Below are 17,151 nucleotides of genomic sequence, written 5' to 3'. Positions count from 1 at the left end.
GAAATGTGATCTTTTAGATCACATTTTAGAAGGATTTCCCGATTATTTCATTGCGCTGCACAAATATTATTTTAAAACAACTTTGTTTCTTTCACATTCTTTGCTACAGAAATCCTGAAAACACTTTCATTGCCCCCACCTTAATTTGTCTCTGCTGTACAAAAGCAACAGCAAAAGGGTTGTGCTCAGCTCAATTTATCTTTCCAGTCACCTGAGTTACTTACTACTCTAGTTCTCAGTGCATGGAGAAAGACTGATGAAGGCCACTCTTGAAAGAGATGTGAATTGCCCCCCTGACTGCATACCCTGTATTTATTGTTAAGAAAGAGCCACCCATCACATGTTGCGCCTCCTCCATAATAATAATCATTCATGTCTAGCACCAACATAGCTCCCGTCCAGCAAAGCCCAATGCCCATGCTTGGGCAATCCCATGAAGTCAGACCTAAAGAAGAGCCCTGAAAGCTCGTCTCTCTCTCACCAATAGAAGCTGGTCTAATAAAAGATATTCCCTCACTCCCCCTTGTCTCGCTAATATCCTGGGACCCAACCGGCTACAGCAACATTGCATGAAAACTGCAAGAGAGACACATTATCATTTCTGGATGTGTCCCAAACCAATGGGCTTTGAAGACAGCGCTGTGGTATCCCGGGAGTGCTACTGGAAAAACAGGCCCTTAGCTTTCTTAGAATGAACACTGAACACGGCACTGTGAAAAACAACCAGAGTAAACAGAACGCCTGTTCTGGGGAAAAGATCCTTCATTTCTGGGTCACTGACAACCCGCCAGCTCCAGCAGAAAGCTTCTGGAACAAACAGCCTCATCCAAAACTCCCAGTGACTCCCATGGGAGTCTTTCCACTGAACTCCATGGAAATCGGATCAGGCCCCGTCTGAAGTTTAAGGCTGATGAAACTTACATTAGAGCCGGACCACATCAAAATGAATAAACAGCACTAATAATAATCCGGTGAAACTGTGGGGACGGGGACTGGTTTCTTTTGGGGGCATATCTGAGTGAATGGAGAGTGGAGATATCTCTCTCCGTGCTTGATGGAAGTGAAGTTACATGTGATCATCAACAATAGCCTGGTTTAAGTGTTAATGGATTGTTAAGGTCTGTGCTGGATCTGTAACAGCAGGAGATATACAATAACTTGTCTCATTAATCTGGGGAGAGACACCAAACGTCTGACAGTTCACTGAGATGCTGGATGTCACCTACACACACCAGCCCCTGGGCTAAGCCTGCAATATTAAATTAAGGATCAGCCCGATATAAAAACTGCATAGAAAATGGCATGCTGAGAAGTTAGCATTCAACAGTTCTGCACTCTAGAACAAGGGGTCCTTCAGAGTGAGCACATTCAATGCAAATTAGCTTAACAAAGAGATGGTTACGGGGTGACTTGATCGCAGTCTAGAAGTACCTACATGGAGAACAAATATTTAATAATTAGCTCCTCAACCTAGCAGAGGAAGGCCTAACGTGATCCAATGGCTGGAAGTTGAGGCTAGACAAATTCAGACTGGCAATAAGGTGAAACTTTTTAAACGGTGAGGGTAATTAAACCACTCAAACAATTTACCGAGGCTCGTAGTGGAGTCTCCATCCCTGGCAATTTTTTAATCAAGCTGGGCGGGCTGTTTTTCTGGAAGAGCTGCTCTAGGGAATAATTTGGGGCAGTTCTCTGGCTCGTGTCCTACGGGGATCTGATTAGGTGATCTCCATGGTCCCTTCTGGCCTTGGAATCCAGGAATCTAGGAAAATGTAATGGAATGCACAAATGCAAATGGTCCCAGGCTGCAGCTGCAAAACATCCTGCCACAGGCTGGGAGGAGAGGAGAGATGAAAAGTCAGAGGGGCTCAGGAACGGTAAGAGGGGACAGCGTAGATGTGATTGCAGAAGCTGTGAGAGTGCAGGAGATGACTCAGAGATAGCGCACAGAGGAAGCCCAGGAGAGAGGGAGAGATAAGGAGAAGGCCCTGAGGAGCTCCAGCTGAGAAGGGCAGAAGGCTGAGCAGGTAGAGCCCCCCACGGGAGCCATCACAGAGGTCAGTGCTATCACTGCTATGTGATAGGATGAAAGGGATTGGTTGGCATGTGCTCTGAATAACATGTCTTCTCAGACGAGGGCCTCAGACCCATCACCTTCCTATAGGTGGAGGAAAGGCAGTGCACGCGGTGCAGAACAGAGCTGACACGTTCCGCCACTTCTGCAAAGGGCTTGCATGGCAGATGGCAGGCGCTGCGGGAAAGGAGCTGTCCCACTGCCCAGGGAAGATGCATTCTGTCTGCTGACCTCCGCGCCCCCTGCAGCCACTGGACAAAGCCATGGAGGGTGCTGAGCCTGGCTCTGGAGGACAGGCGGCGTGTAACGGGATCAACAGACATGGCCCCTCCTCAGGATATAGCTTCAAAAGGCTGAGTTTTGCATAAAGGGAGGTGAGGAATTTGCTTTCACCTCCTCCCAGATATTCCCCAGGAAAACCAGCTCACACTTCTTGTTCCAGAAGTCCATTCTTGCCGGGCCCATTGTTCAGTACAGTCCTTTGAACGCCCAAGGCTCCTATCTGTCACAGCACCTCCCTCCAGAAGTTATACACAATCCCCACCCACAACAATAGCCAAACCATTCATTTAACACAAGGGAGCCCACAGAGACCTAGACTTAATTCAGTCAGGTCTCCCCAGGATATGGCCGGAAATTGCCACCCCAACCACCCTCGCTATCATTCTCTGAGCAGGTTCTCTCCCCTGCTGGGCCGGGTTGGTCTGACGGCTGGCTTAGAATGATCGTTCATATTTAACATGTCTCCCAGCGTTTTTTTCACCTTCTGCTCGTCTGCTGGGCTGTCCCTCTGTGATCTACCGCGCGCACTGGTCTGCGGGTCGTAAAACGGTTTGACCAGTGACAGCGGAATTCAAATAAAGGGAGGGTAACAGACACAAATGGCTCTGCCCCAGGGCAGCTGCTCTTTGTGGGAAACTGGGGCCAGTCGGTCTGTGACTGCCTTAGGAAGGGGGTAACTGATTGCCCCAAGGTGGATGATTAGTAAGACAAGCACCTGGGCCTAATAAAGATTACCCCAGCTCAGTAAGAGAATTTCCAATGGGAAACAGGTGGCTCCAAGGAGGGGAGCTCCCAAGAGAAGCCTGAGCCAGAGGGCTGGACAGGGCATGTAGACAGGGAGCTCTCTGGGGAACCTACCAGCATGGAGAACCTGTCAGAGGAGCTCCTGGAGAAAGCAGCCTCCTTGATAGAGGGCTTTACCACTCATCACCCCTGTCCCTGGAGAAGAGTCACCATGGACAGAACTCCCCGGACCCAAGACTCCAGAGAAAGATGTTACTCTGATAGGGCCAAGAGGCCTGACACCAGGGGCAGAGACTGGAACCAAGAGGACCCTGGAGGAAGAGCCTGGGTCGAGGTGAACACAGGACTCCAATGGGGACAAAGAATGACCAAGTTGTCCTGCTGGGATATTGGGGAGAAAGTTTGTTTCTGTTCTGGGTTGGCTTTTCTGTTAATAAAGGAGGCCCTGCCTCAGGAGATGCTCTTTGGCATGGAACAGGCTGTTTGGACTTGTTGATGCTTGATCTTCCTCCTGCAGAGGGCAGGGCTTGTCTGTAATGCTGCGCCCACCTGCAAGGGGACGTGCTGAGTCAGACTGGAATGGTGACAGGGTTTCAGATCCTACTTCAAGCCACTTGCTGCACCCCAGGCTGACACTGAGCATCCAAGTGTTGAATAAAATTAAGGGGGAGGTAGACCCAAAAAGCGGTCCTGTGCCAGCGACAGCTATTCTGAAACCCATCAAGCACCATCCGCGCTGTTGCCAACTCTACTGAAGAGAATGATTTGTGCTCAAATTCAGATGAAATCCGAGGTTCAACTGCGTGGGCCAACAAAATGGTAGGTAACCCAGGGCTCTCTCTAAACTAATCTACCATGTTGCAGCATTACACTGCAAGCACATCGAGTGCCAATTTCAAAAGAAGACACCGTCAGCATGTATGGATCTGGTGAGAATGCGAGAGAGATTCTTCCGTTGTGGCTGGTGTTAGGATAGATCATGGTCTGTGCCTGTAAAGCAAGAAAGCAAGCCTTTTGCCATGGTTAAGAAATTAGCTTTTGTAAATGCGGAGGTGGTGCATTTGTTTCAATTGGCATGAATCGTTGGAAGGATCATCCTGGAAAACTAGATTTACCTGAGAAATTGAATTACCAGAAGGACTGCATTTATAAAGCGCAGGCTTATACCAGCCAAGTGAATGTAGATATTCAACTACAAAAAAATCAAGTTGAGCAAGCTACAAATTGCAGTTGATTTTTTGAAGCAACTTAAGTGCATTCAGTATCTTATGAGGAAAGAGCTGGCAGTATGGGGGCATGCAGATGATGAAAGCAATTTTCAATAGCTATTTGAGCTTGTTTCAACCAACACCACACTTCACAAAGAAATTCAGCAAAGGCTGAAAAAGAAATGCCAGTATGCGTGACACGACATTACCAATGAACAAATTAAAGAAATGTACCGTCGGTGGTTTTCAAAACTTATGGACAAAGTCAAGGCTAGCTAGAGCTGAAATCATGCAAGCATCATGCTCACTAGACAGCCCTAACTCATTCAAATCCTTGTGTCATACACAGTGGACAGTAAGAACACCAACTATTAAAACAATTCTGGACAAATATCCAGCAATCCTCGACACACTAGAGGATGTTGTCATTGGAGATGGAGAAACTGAAGCAGTGACTAAAGCCCCAGGACTGATTTCTCTTATGGTAAAAAGGATAAATGTATAAAGTTTGCTTGTGTATTTTCAACTTAGGAGGGAGTAGCTCAAGTGTTGCAGTTAAACTGTGTAACTGCTGAGACTACCCTGACTTTTGCATCCTGAGGTTTGTATGCTTTAAAAGATGTAACTAAAGCTTCCTTCACTAGCAAAATGGATTTGACAGCTACTAAGACACATTGATGATACAAATGCACCATGTGTGTTCAAAACACCTGAAGAATATTTTTGTAAACAATTCTTTCGCCTGCTGGACATTTTTTGGCAAATGTGATTAACTGGGATTGTTTCCTGACATAGGGCACTGAAAAAGACAAAATTTGAATAATTTATTAATTGCATATAGTTCCCAATCATTCTACAATTATACGTTGCTGATCGCTGAAGTTATGGAGGATTTTCCTACCTTCTGAAAAAACAGAACTCCAGAAGTTGCTTTAAATACTACTAATAATAATAAGCCTAGTCACTAACAATGCAAATCACAATGTGAAGCAATGGAGCCTATATTGATATTATAATCTTATTTGGGTATATTTTGGAATGTTTTCTCCTGTGGGTTTGTTTCCAAGAAGGTGTAAAATAAATAACTGGAAGTTATTTGACGGGATAGCTGTACCTAACACGATCGCTTTGTGGAGTGATCATCAATTATTTCCATGCGATATGGCTGAAAGTATGTAGGTGTTTTATTCTTCCCCTTTAAGTGTTAAGCTATGTAGTAATAATTAAAAAGTAAACAGCTCCAATAAAACCATTTACATTGATCGCATTGTGACTTTCTACCTTTCCTTCCCTTTCTTTTTAAGTTCTGTTCCATAATGGCTAGAGTCAAATGGTTTTAATATAGTAAAAAAGAAGTGCTGTGCATTTTGCCAATGCTTATTATTTATTTCTATTTGAGATTGTGTTCATTTGTGTGTGTCGTCTTTTTGTAGTGAGCAATGGGCAACGTCTTATGGAATTAGCAATGCAATGTTTATTTTGGCATTGCTTAAAGTATCAGACACAGTCTTGCTCAGTAGGTGTTGGAGACGTTTCGGTTGCTTGGCCTTTGGCAGTCCCTCTGACGCCCATGGGCCCTACCCTCCAGCCCAGGCCCCCATTTCTGGGTGTATAAGTTCAATGGCTGCACTAGTTTGTGGTTATTTTTAGCTGATAATGCAAATTTTTTTTTTTTTGGTGTCAAATAGGAAAGACGTAAGTCTGGTCCCTGGAGTCAGTGATATTCATGCCCTGTCAGAGGACAAGGTACAGGCTTTAGTACCCATGGCAAATGACTGGGGCAAGTTATCTCAACAGCACTCCTGTGCAGTGCAGTTTTATCATCCTTAGGAGAAATTGCCTACACCAGCTGTCCCTTACCAAAAATGCTGAAGAGTTTACGGTACAACCACCCACAATTGTGTAATGCCTCTCCAGTCTGATAAAGACTGTAAATCTCTTTTGTTCTCAGTTATATTTAAAATGCTGCTTTCTTTTTTTCAGGAAGCCAAACAAAAATGGTTTGGTGAGCACATGAATTGTTCAGAAGAGCAGCAGCGACCGTCCCGTAACTATACTGCTTCATGCTGACACACAAAGCCACTGCTTTCTTGTTAAGTAAAAACAAGTCAACATTCACAGCTAAACCATGAAAGAAAAACCACAAGCGACCTAACGCTTCTGAGTCATTCCCCCTGCCTGGTACGTTGTAATAGTCCTCTAAAACTCTCTGCCACCTGGAGCCGCCCCAGAACTGCTGATCAGCAATTCTTTTGTCTGTTTCAAACACCAGCATAATCACACGCACATTCACTGCCCAGATGGCAGTAGCCTTCTCTCAACAAACATTCATCCGTAAACCCTAATGACTAAGGCACGCTAGCAGAGACCCTCCCTCAGACCAGGATTATGGGAAACTTCATGCAAAACATTTTATTTTTCTTTTGGCAAGATAAACTGTACACTGTATCCATTATCAAAGCATTAGAATAAGGGAGCCAGACCCTCAGTCCACTGAAGTCAGTGGAAAGACTCATGATTTCAATGGGCTTTGGTCAGGTTCTTACCAAACAACAGGGTTCCTTCTGCAAAGCCATGTGGAAGTGCTTTCCCCCCGGTATTTTCTCAGGGTGTCAGCATGAAGGACTTGATGCAAATGCCACACGGTTGCTAATGATCCTGAAACCTTTAACATGGTCTTATAGCTGTTTGTAGTTACAGTAAGTGAATGTACAGGCGTTTCACTATGGAAAGTATTTTCAAAAAGGTCACATTTGTCGCACTTTAAGTTGAAGGGTTTTCTGGTTTGATTTCAATACCAATTTTTTTAAAGAAGCTTCCTGAAAGAATAAATGGACCTGAATGGAAACCTCTGGCATGTGCTGTGCAAGATGTCGGGCATAGAGGATTCAGAGCGGTCCATGTCTATGAATCTATGAAACACTGGGCAAAGAAGTCTCCTCCCACAATAGTTTGTCTTCATCAATTTCTGTGCCTGCAAACTAAACTTGTAGGTACGAAGGCATGCCCGACATTTTAAAGATGGGGAAACTGAGGTACAGGGCCAGATTTTCAGAAGAGCTCAGGTGCAGATTTTTAAGATCTCCGCACTTGTCAATTGGGCCATATTTTCAAGCATTCCACCCTCACGGCCAGATTTTGTTTGGTTGGTTGCTGAGCTTTTCTGAAACTCTGGCCATTTATTTTGATGCCTAAATAGGAGCTGAGCTCTTCCGCAATTCTGACCCAGAGTGACTTGCCCAAAATCAACTGGCAACTGTGGTGCAGAAGTGGGAAAAGGACCCAGCTCTCCTGACTTCCAGTCTTCTGCAAAACCACTAACCAGTCCTCCCTTCATGTCTCTGTCATTGAACTCAGCCCTGAGATTAACTTGTGAGTCGTACTGCCCATGTCACAGGTTTTGCATTTGGAACAGAAATTATATTGTTTTGACTTAGAGAAAAAACAAATGCTCGACTTAAGGAAAACCAGAAATGTTCTGGGCTAACGAGACAGGACTGGGAAGCAGGTTGGATTGGACAAGTCACCATGACTTTCTTTCTCCATTTGAAAAATGAGGTTACTGAAGGTCACTTGCCGACTCCCAAGGGTGCTGTGGAGATTGGAGTTAGCACAGTGTTTTCAGGGTTTTACGCTCAATAATAATGCCTTAGCATAAGCAAATATAGTTCTGTAGATTTCTTTAGTGGAAAAAAAGACTTCAAATGACAAAATCCCTATTGTAACGTGAATGGCAACCTGCAAATGGTATTCATTCAGTCAAATCTATACTGCTCCTTTTGGATCCTGATAAAGACACCACTCCAAAGGCAGGATGATTTTTTTCCTTTGAATAAACCTAGTCCACAATGATGCAGATAGGGTCTCAAAACTCTGGTGAGATTGAGAGTAGAGGAGGCAGAATTGCTGTGTGAAGTCTACCCCAAAGATGGCATCAGCTGGGGCTCAAGCAAGTTTTTTACTTTCATAACTGATGCAGCAAGCCCAGAGATGCTGGGGCTATTAACTGCCAAGCCCAGAGGTGCCAGGGCTGAGCCCTGGCACAAATTAAGCATGGATGATCAGCCTCTAAAAGAGGACTTGACGTGCTTTGCTCAGGCCACGTTGAACACTGTGCTATACTTCCAGAGGACCAATTTATTGCATTGTTTTACCTCTGCCATTTAATTTATTTTTCCACCTGGCTGACTGACCTTATCTAAGTTTACAACAAGCCTCTGGCCCTATTGATCCTGACCTTCTCTCTGCCATCTGCACCTATCTTCCACTAGCAGCCCCCCATTGCCCTTAGCATCCCCCTGCTCTTCTCCCCTTCTTGCTGTCACTCTCAAATATTCTGATTTAAACAAGATCCATCCAGGAGTTCCAGAGTCCTTGGCAGGCCCTTGTAAAGCTGTGGTAGGAAGCTGTTTTCACCTAGTCTAGAACATGGAGCTTTGTAAGAGCAGGTTAAACAGACACTGTCAGGAATGGTCTAGTTATTACGTAGTCCTGCCCTGAGTGCAGGAGACTGGACTACATGACTTATTTTGGTTCCTTCCAGTCCTGTATTTCTCTGGTTTTCAAACACTTGTTTTAAATAAGAGTGCTCTTGGCTTACATTGGACAGGAAAACCACACTGAACCTGTGCTAGCTGAAACCTTCCTAAACTCCTGTGTAAAGATAGTTTCCTAAAATGAGTAAAGACAAGTGCTGACAGGACCTGGAGTTGCATCATACGAACGCCATGGAACCCTCTAGGGACTTGTCTATTGCTATTGATTTTACATGGAAAATCCTGACATACTATGGTCATGGGCAGCAGTATAAAACAACACACACACACCAATGTGAAATCCTAGTCTATTGAAGTCAGTGGAGTTTGGCCATTGACTTCAATTGGGCCAGAATGTCATGCAAGGTTACCAAGACTAGCAGAACAGTAAATCCGCATCCCCGTCACAATCCAAACTTCTCTGAAAGCACCAATCAGACTCTGAGCCTTTGCATGCCTGAGAAAGCCACATGGATACAGTGGAGTAAAATATCTAGAGAACTAAACTCAGGCATTGGAACAGCCTGTCCGGGCCTCCTCACCAGGAAGAGAGGGCTGGTTTAGTTGCTGTCCTAGAGAAACAGATTCCAGTTGTGTCACAGTTGTCAAGGTCAATGGCTTGTTTCCAGTCTGCATCCCGATGAGACCTGGGACTGGGGCTTCCTCGTGTTGTGCCGCCCCTCACAAACATCCATTCCCAGCAAGAGGAAGTAAATAGAGGGCCCTGAGAAAGACTCAGCATGCTGATTCGCTGGACCTGGGGCCAGCATCAACAAGTCTCGCTCTCTTCTCCGACTGGCATGCCCTTCTCAACAAAGTGGACATTGGCATTTTAGGCCAGCTGAACTGTGATTCCAGAGGACTCCATTGATCCATATCCCTTTGGGAGTCAGGGGATGCCCAGAGTTTACCAAACATTGAGAGTCAGACCCTACACAATCAGAGTGAACGCTCTCAGGTTTAAATATCTGGTGCCATCCCTTGAGGTCAATGGTGCCAGCTCCCCAATTAGTGGAAAATCAGCATTGCTCCATTGACTTTGATGCTGCCATCCCTGGAGCTGTGCAGGTTGACACCAGTTGAGGATCTGGCCCCTTATCACTTGCCTGGCAGCTTCGCGTTGAACCCTCTCGGCAGGATAGCCATTGCTCAGCGTGTCCCCTCTCCCCCAGGGTGCATGGGCATTACTTGAATTTCCACGTGACCTCTTTTGGAACCTGGCCCCCTGCTCTTCACAGCTGCATTGCCCTTCCAGTGAGTTGTGCATTGAATCCTGTCCAAGCAACTCATCTATTCTCCTAGCCTCTAAATCAAGGACAATTAAAGCTCCTGCCAGCCTGAAGTCACCTTGGGACTGGACAGTTTCTAGTGAATCAGTCTGAACTCTGCTGGAACAATGCCACTGGTTTAACATTGCCCGACAAACAGGGCTGTATCTTCACGACAGCTGAGGGCAGATTGCAGGCTGCTCAGCACCCTGGAGCCAGTTTCCCAAGAGCTTAGATCCCAGCAGCTCCCCTGGGGCACTCCAGGAGAGTTTTATCTGGCCCAGAGCAAGGTGCTGAGCCCTTCTGGAAATTTTGAGCCAAGTGTCTGATTTGGCTTTTGCTAAGGGTCCCAGGTGCAGCCTTAATCTTGTACTTGAAGCAAATACTGTCTCAAGAACTTCCTCACCATCTGCTTCCAATTCTGGTCCTCCCTTTGGACTGTGCTATTTCTTGTATCTGTCATAGAATCATAGACGATTAGGGTAGGAAGAGACCTCAGGAGATCATCTAGTCCAACCCCCTGTTCAAAGCAGGACCAACCCCAATTAAACCATCCCAGCCAGGGTTTTGTTAAACCGGGCCTTAAAAACCTCTAAGGATGGAGATCCCACCACCTCCCTAAGGTTACCCATTCCCTACTCTCCTCTCCCCCCGGTTTATCTACCACGCTCCCCTATTGATGTCACCACTCTCCTAGTGAAAACGTTTTTCCTATTATCCAACGAAGACCTCCCCCACTGCAACTTGAGACCGTTGCTCCTTGTTCTATCATCTGCCACCACTGAGAAAACCTAGCTCCATCCTCTTTGGAACCCCCTTTCAGGTAGTTAAAGGCTTCTATCAAATCCCCCCTCATTCTTCTCTTCTACAGGCTAAACAAGCCTAGTTCCCTCAGCCTCTCCTCATAAGTCTTGTGCTCCAGCCCCCTAATCATTTTTGTTGCCCTCCGCTGGACTCTCTCCAATTTGTCCACATCTTTTCTGTAGTGGGGGGCCCAAAGCTGGACACAATACTCCAAATGTGGCCTCACCGGTGCCGAACAGAGGGGAATAATCACTTCCCTCGATCTGCTGGCATTTCTCCTACCAATGCAGCCCAATATGCTATTAGCCTTCTTGGCAACCAGGGCACACTGTTGATTCATATCCAGCTTCTTGTCCACTGTAACCCCCAGGTCCTTTTCTGCAGAACGGCTGCCTAGCCAGTTCGTCCCCAGTCTGTAGCTGTGCATGGGATTGTTCTGTCCTAAGTGCAGGACTCTGCACTTGTCCTTGTTGAACCTCATCAGATTTCTTTCGGCCCAATCCTCCAATTTGTCTAGGTCTCTCTGTATCCTATCTCTACCCCCACCACGCAGTGTATCTACCACTCTCCCCTATTGATGTCAAGCCAACAGACATCAAGGCAGGATTAGAACAAGGTCATGAGCATGCAGCACCAAAAGGCACTGAAGACCCTATATTTAAAATCTATTTCAGGCTTCTCTGTATCTGTGAGTTGTTTGTTTCACATTCCTACCACATGTGCACTGACCAGCACACCTTCCACACATTTCCGCCTCCACCCCCTCCCCCCATCTTCTCCATCCCTCGCACACGTGTCCCACCACAAACGAGCTTTTTGGAGAGTGGAGGTTTGCTCTCAGGTAATGTGCTTGTCAGGGCTCAACAGAGCTGTCTTGACCGTGGTTGTGGTTGCTTGTATTTCACACCACGCTCCTCCCCATCACAGAGGATGGATGTCACCAGAACCCCAGCCAACCCGTTCAACAACTGCTTTGCATTATAGTACAGCTCTGCAATCTGACTGGCAGCTGACCTGTATTTGTACATTTCAGCAAATGCACTATGTAGCCTTTGCCTTGGTTTATGAACCAATCCTGGTCTACCATGGAAGTGAGACATTCCAGCCACTATATTTCTAGCTGATCACTGCATTTTTTTAAGTGGTGATAGTCACTGGGCTTTCGAACTCTCGTTTTATAACATTACTCCAGGCTTGTTATAATCCTCAGAAATGCATGGCCTGCTAAAATTTACTGCAACAACTTGGTGGCCAAAACCATTGAGTCCCATCATATTTTTCACCTTATGAATTTGCTTTTAGTTTTTAGAGGAGTAATCTGCTGCAATTCCAGCTCACCTCAAATGCAAAAGCCGTCCAGCTCACAGACTTGGCCACGGAAAGGCTTCAGTCTTCAGAACATTTCTATTCCAGGTCTGTTAGGGTGAGGGCAGCATAGAGAGACATCTCAGCAGAGCAGAAATCCTGAGAGTTTTCCCATAGACTTCAGTGGAATCAGGATTTCACCTCTTTTTTTAAAAAAAGTATGAAGATCAAGTTTCTTTATCCATGGTTTGACTGGATAGTCGCTGGTGAGAAGGCTAACTGGCCTGCATGCACTCAGACCATCAAGGAACAGCCAGACAAGGTTTATTAACGTTCATGTTGATTTCCTGAGCTGGTTTACAATCCACTGACATAAGAACGGCCATTCTGGGTCAGAACAAGGGTCCATCTAGCCCAGTGTCCTGTCTTCTGACTGTGGCCAGTGCCAAGTGCTTCAGAAGGAATGAACAGCACAAAGCACTTAGCGAGTGATCCATCCGCTGTCATCCACTCCCAGCTTCTGGCAGTTTGAGGCTTAGGACACCTAGAGCATGTGCTCATCTTGGCTAATAGCCATTGTTGGACCTATCCTCCAGGAACATATCTAGTTCTTTTTTGAACCCATTTATGCTTTTGACCTTCACACCCATCCCCTGGCAACAAGTTCCACAGGTTGACTGTGCATTGTGTGAAGAAATAATAGAATCATAGAAGATTAGGGTTGGAAGGGACCTCAGGAGGTCATCTAGTCCAAGCCCCTGCTCAAAGCAGGACAACCACAACTAAATCATCCCAGCCAGGGCTCTGTCAAACCGGGCCTGAAAAACCTCTAAGGATGGAGATTCCACCACCTCCCTAGGTAACCATTCCAGTGCTTCACCACCCTCCTAGTGAAAAAGTTTTTCCTAATATCCAAACTAGACCTCCCCCACTGCAACTTGAGACCATTGCTCCTTGTTCTATCATCTACTACCACTGAGAACAGCCTAGCTCCATCCTCCCTGGAACCCCCTTTCAGGTAGTTAAAGGCTGCTATCAAATCCCCCCTCATTCTTCTCTTCTGCAGACTAAACAAGCCTAGTTCCCTCAGCCTCTCCTCATAAGTCTTGTGCTCCAGCCCCCTAATCATTTTTGTTGCCCTTCACTGGACTCTCTCCAATTTGTCCACATCCTTTTTGCAGTGGGGGGCTCAAAACTGGACACAATACTCCAAATAAGACCTCACCAATGCCGAATAGAGGGGAATAATCACTTCCTTTCTATTTATAAATTTTATAAATACTGTAAATAAATACTTCCTTTAGTTTGTTTTAAACCTGCTGCCTATTGATTTCATTGAGTGACCCCTGGTTTGTGTGCTATCTGAAGGGATAAATAATACTTCCTTATTTACTTTCTCCATACCAATCATGATTTTATAGACCTTTAGCATATCCTCCCCCTTAGCTGTCTCTTTTCCAAGCTGAAAAAGTCCCAGTCTTTTTTCTCTCTCCTCATATGGATCATTTTTGTTGCCCTTCATATTATTCAAGCTGAGGACGTACCATGGATTTATATAGAGGCATTATGAATTTTCTGTCTTATTAGCTATCCCTTTCCTAATGATTCCTAACATTCTGTTAGCTTTTTGGACTGCCACTGCACATCAAGTGGATGTTTTCATAGAACTACCCACAATGACTCCAAGATTTCTTTCCTGAGTGGTAACCACTAATTTAGACCCCATCATTTTGTATATATATATATTTGGGATTATGTTTTCCAATGTGCATTACTTTGCATTAATCAACACTGAATTACATCTGCCATTTTGTTGCTCAGTCACCTAGCTTTTTGAGATCCCTTTGTAACTCTTCACTGTCTGCTTTGGCCTTCACTAAATAGGGTAGGTTGGGGCTATTGATGTAAGCAGAGTCTGAATGAGCGGTCCCCTGAAATCTAGTGATGAACAGGGGGAAAAAACCTCAGGAGCAGACTGTATTTGCATAGACACAACTACTCTGCCAAAGCAGATGGGCCTGCTTTGCCAAAGAGATCCGTTTTGGCTGGTTTGAGTTAACATTCACTTAGGAATTAAATATGCCATGGAGCTCATCTGGGGAACGCAATCTAAAGCCATGGCTGCTGAGGGGCCCCGCAGCAGGTGGACACCATTAGAGATACACACTGATACACACACACCGCTGTATGTTCAAAGGCCAAACAACATCTACGCCCGCCTATAAAGCTTCACATGCACTTCAGTGCTCTGGTGTGTGATAGTCCCGGCTACAGCTTTCTCTTTTAATTTCTCCCCAGTGCACCACCCGTGCCAGGGAAAGAAATGCCTCTCCCTGCCCAAAATAAAAGAGGAGGAGGGGACAGGCCACAAAGAAGAGGCCTTGCCCAGTGGTTAAAGCATGGGAGTGGGCTCTTAAGGGAACAAGCTTCAATGCCTGACTCTGCCACATTGTCCCAGTGTAGCCTCCAGTAAGTCCTGCTCTTTTCACCTTCCTCACCTGTAAATGCTTATTCACCCCCACAGGAGTGTGAAGAGGCAGGCAGGCTGCTGAGGAGCATAACCCCGCTGGGAGTTGGTGCCTACATGTCTTTGAGAAGCTTGACATAATGCTCAGTTTATGGTCTGCCAAGGACATGAAGATCTTTAGATGGAAGTAATCGTAGTATGAAGCCATATTATTGCTAACTATACACTGTCCAGTGAGGACATTGGCCATGGTTTAATGCTAGAATAGTGGTTTAAGGTTCAGTTTTGTGAGAAAAACACCACCTAGCCTCTTGTCTGTAAGATTTTTTTTTTTAATTATGAAAATACTGCTTGCTCATTTGAAACCTGAACGAGATTAAACTCTCACAGAAAGTGCTATCAGAATTACTCACTATTGTAACATTTCTATTGACATGACTCAGAGAGGTTAACTGCAAGGGTCTTACATTAAATCCCCAGAGGGTTTTCAATTTTTAGCTTGTCCTCAGAAGAACTTTCGGTAATTTCACTATGGTTCTGATCAGAACTGGCAGCTGTTCATTAGCATGTGTGTTTACCAAAATACCAATAGTTACGGCAGACACTTTTCCCCATGTTTATGCATTGCAGTAGAGTCTGTTTTGGACTTAAAATACGGCTTCCTCACGCAATGAAAATATGAAAAAAACCCAGAGCAAAACACATGCCAGCAGTGGTGTGTGACTAGCTCCCCCTGCTGTTCAATGGCACCATCCGTTGTACCGATAACTGGCCAATATCACTTCAAATGGAAGTTTTGCTCCACAAGAGCTTCAGAAATTGGCCCTAGGCTATTTACTTGCTCTTGAATCATAGATAGATCATTAGGGGAAGGATGCATGTAGATCATTTTCACTACATTCTTAAATTCTTTCCTCTTGCTTACTGATGAACTTATTTGGAAGTCCTCCAGTCATAAATGATGACTAGCTCCTTGGGCAGTACTGCTCTTGCCAGGTGTTCGTTTATTTTCACCACCCTCCCTCTCCCCAGTTCTTCCTGTTGGCTGGAATCACAGACATACATCACCTGGCCAAAGCACTCACTCTCAAATTGCTGTTCATCCGATTCCTTGGATTAGCCACTAAGCAGCACTCCAGAGCAGAGACTCCATCACCCTAATGGCCAAGAATTGAGGCTCCACCCAGCCACTGGTTCTTATCGACCCAGGAAAGCAGGAGGAAGCACTAATGTTAGTCTCAGAAGCCCTTTCACATGGCAAATCACAGCACTTTTTCCCACTCTTACTAAAACAAGAACTCACTGCAGACTGAGTGTGCTGTGATACATGAGGAACAAAAGCACCCCTAAATGCTCCAGAAATTGCCCATTTTTTAAAAATAATTTTCATAAAGGGTTAATAGTTACAGAGGATCTGCTTCCTCATTGCACCTAACGAGTGTTCCGTTGAGTCATGCTGCTTTAAGCAGGGCCCTATCTCCTAGAAAGAAGCAGCAGATGGCCTTACTAACAAGCAGCAGAGAAGGAACAGTGTGTTGAAGGCTCTGCATCTGGGAGATAGGAGGCTCCTCTCAAGTAAGCAATGATTCCCACTTCTCTCTGGTTCCCTTACAAGACCAGAGCATTAGGTCAATAAACATCAGTCAAGAGTAGTTTGGTGCAGGCTATGACTACAAACTCTCATACCCTGGTGTCCGCACAGATAGCCTTTGTCCATTTGCTTAGCTGTCGGGGCCTAAAAGGCCAACATACACCACAAAGTCTTCACCAGTTCTACAGTGCCTCATTATTGGGAAGGTTGCTCTCCCTCGGGTGAAAGCTAAGAGCTTGCGAGTGTTTTCCTGTGTAAGCTCTGCCTGGATGCCCAAGACATAGCCATTCTTCTTAGCAGCTCCTGATGAGATTTTAAGATCATTCAGAACTGGAGAAGATGTGGCCAGGATTATTGAGTCATCCGGAGAGGAGGAGATAAAGTTAACAGGAGCGGATAGTTTCACCACTGTAGGATCCATCTCCTCAGGCAATAGCTCCTCCAGATGCACAGACGGCTCTGGAGGAACAAAACACACTCTCTGTTTCCAGAGCATGGGCCTTCAGTCACTTGGTCACTGAGCTCTGGAGATTTCCTTCCAGCATGGACCAGTGGCCATGATCTGGGGGAATGAGACACACCCCAGGAATTCGAATATGGCCAGCAAGGAAAAGCATGGAGCATGCAGGTTGTTGTGATCACTGGGCCTACAATGTACCCACATTGTACACTCAATTGTAAAAAGAGAGTGGGAGCTCATAAGATGTCACAATAACCAAGAACAGCAGAAGTTGGTGGGGAAAGGTGCAAAAGCGAGACAGAAGGACTGAATTAGTCCTCAAAAAAATGTCTCCTTTGATAACCCAAGGACTTGTTAAGATCATGCCAAGTAAACAAGAAAAGTGTGGAATCGGAAATCAAGAGACCAAAACT

At 45.5% G+C, this 17,151-nt stretch overlaps 1 long non-coding RNA gene across 1 annotated transcript in view; it reads right to left on the bottom strand.

The window, feature by feature from the left end:
- The window catches only part of LOC137143188 (uncharacterized), a 47,308-nt gene that overhangs the window by 14,129 nt on the left and 16,028 nt on the right, over positions 1 to 17,151 (bottom strand). The window lies entirely within an intron of this gene.

The sequence above is a fragment of the Emydura macquarii genome, unplaced genomic scaffold (genome assembly GCF_026122565.2).
Source record: "Emydura macquarii macquarii isolate MOO-44397 ecotype Brisbane River unplaced genomic scaffold, CSIRO-AGI_Emac_v2 contig_3305, whole genome shotgun sequence".
NCBI lineage: Eukaryota > Metazoa > Chordata > Testudines > Chelidae > Emydura > Emydura macquarii.
This window is presented reverse-complemented; position numbering and strand designations above follow the sequence as displayed.